The sequence below is a fragment of the Lygodium microphyllum genome, chromosome 28 (genome assembly GCF_053477565.2).
Source record: "Lygodium microphyllum isolate KBCC chromosome 28, Lygodium_microphyllum_v1.1.10, whole genome shotgun sequence".
Taxonomy (NCBI): domain Eukaryota; kingdom Viridiplantae; phylum Streptophyta; class Polypodiopsida; order Schizaeales; family Lygodiaceae; genus Lygodium; species Lygodium microphyllum.
In genome coordinates this window covers 114,961,347-114,963,889 of record NC_141162.1, presented here as the reverse complement: position 1 = coordinate 114,963,889, position 2,543 = coordinate 114,961,347, and positions in this window count along the sequence as shown.

Below are 2,543 nucleotides of genomic sequence, written 5' to 3'. Positions count from 1 at the left end.
CATGGGTCCACCACGCACTCCGAAAGAAGTTCATAGCTTTCTGTCTTCGGTTGGTTATTACCGTAGATTCATAAACGCCTTGGCAGAAAGAACGTTGCCGCTTACCAATCTATTGTCCTTTAGCTGTTCATTTGAATGGAGTGACCCTTGTAAGGTAGCTTTCGAGGATGTGAAGCAGGAGCTAGTAAAAGCTCCCATTTTAAAAGCACCTAAACGAGGTGAGGTGTTCTATATATCTTCAGCAGCCACCATGCATAGTATCAGGTGTTTAGCCCAAATCCGGGAGGAAAAGTGGTATCACCCGATTGCTTTTGCTAGTCGGAAATTAGGCATTTCAGAGATCAATTATACCTACATGGAGAAGTTGTGTCTTGTGATGGTCTTTGGGACCAAGAAATTCAGGCACTATATCCTCTATGAGAAAGTTGTGTTTTATACGAAGGCAGAAGGACTTAGATTGCTTATGAATAAGCTGCAGCCGCCTGATCGTCTAGCGAAGTGGTTAATCACTTTGCAGGAGTTTGATTATGAAATCAGGAGTAAGCCACCAAGGTTACAGGGTATTGTGGAATGTCTTGTGGACTTTGGTGAGCCGAAAGAATCTATGGCTGAAGGTAGTGATATGGAATTGTTATTTAAAATAGATACGGCGTCTATTCTCTCCTGGTACACTGCAATAACCCATTATTTATCAATAGGAGAGGTTAGATCCGAACTATCTAAAGCTGAGAGAAGGAAAATTAAGCAGCAAGCATTAAAGTTTTCCTTGATTGTAGGTACATTATATCGGCAAGGGGTTGATGACATCTATCGCCGATGTGTGATGCCTGACGAGGTGCCATTCATTTTGGAAGAGTGCCATGATTCCGATTGCGGAGGTCATTTTGATGGACGGCTTACAGCACAAAAGGCTTTAAGAGTAGGTTACTAGTGGCCTGCCATCTTCCAGGATGTGTTCGCGTATGTTAAGAGATGCGATATTTGTCAACGACATGATAGTCGAGAGAATAGGAAAAGACCACTCATCCCTATTATGGCGATACTTCCATTTGAGAAGTGGGGAATAGACTTTGTGGGTCCTATTACTCCGTCGTCGACTGCGCAAAAGAGGTAAATTTAAGGTAGCAACTGACTACTTCACAAAGTGGTCAGAAGCACGTGTAACAAGGAAAGATGATGCTAAAGAAACTGCTAGTTTCCTTTTAGAGCAGATAATATGCCGTTTTGGTCCCCCAAAAGAATTAGTGTTGGACTGTGGAACCCATTTCTTGAATAAGGTGATCAAAAGCTTGACTAAGGCTTGGCAAATCAAGCACAATAAAACAACTCCTTATAATCCGTAGGCAAATGGGCACGTTGAAAGTACCAACAAGCAGCTTGTGGGTATCCTATGGAAAGTCGTATCTGAAAAGAAACACGACTGGGATAAGAAGCTATATGTGGCAGTATGGGCGTATAATACCACGTTCAAGCAAGCTACCAGCCATACTCCATTTAAATTGGTTTATGGTGAAGAGTGCGTTTTACCCTTAGAAATTGAGTTGCCGACCATTAGATTCTCAATAAACCATTCTTTGGGTAATGAGGACGCCCTATTAGAGTGATTTACGACTTTAGCGCACCTAGATAAAATTAAGTTGCAAAGTCTATTACATCAAGATGTGGCTAAACATCGCATGAAACAGTTGCATGACCTAAAAGCGAAGAAGTATGCCTTTAAGAAAGGACAACTGGTTTTGTATTATGATGCGCGTAGGGAGTTGTTTCCAGGGAAGCTGGAACCTAAATGGGATGGCCCCTACAAGATTGTCAGGTTAGGGAAGAACAGGTCTACAGCCCTATAGCTGATCTAGAGGGAGTAGAGTTTAAAAATAAGGTTAATCTTAATAAGATTAAACCTTATTACTTCTAAGTATGCTAATACAAAGAAAATGCATTGTAGGTCCATGCTAGGAATGATCTGAGACCTGCGGAAGAGTTTAAAAGACGGTTGATGGGTCGGTTAATCCCTTATTTGGAGCACCCATATCTGGAGCAAAGATACCATCAGGGGAAACTCATCTGGTGGAGCAAAGGATATAAAGCAATTGAGCAAGAAGACAGAACCTTTGTGTGGGAGATCAAATTCTTCTGCCATCACTATTTACAAATGTTGATGAGTATCCCTATTGAGTTCAATGAAGAAGGTGGGATGGAGTCGTCAATTCATCCTCTCAACATGCTAAACTTTGACTATCATAACTACGAATAGAGGATTTCGTGATGGCCGACTGTGTAAACCCATTGTGGACGTATACATTATATTTTGACGGAGCGTCCAGGGGCCCTAATAAAAAAGGAAGTGTTGGAGTAGTAATCCGAGATCCCCGACGTAGAGTTACCATGAAGTTGGCTACTTATCTCGGGGTAGGATTCACTAACAATATGGCAAAGTATAAAGACTTGATTATGGGACTGTATATTGCCAAACAAGGTGGTACTCGTCGGTTGTTAGTAAAAGGGGATTCCCAGTTGATCCTGAATCAGCTAGGTGGGACATACAC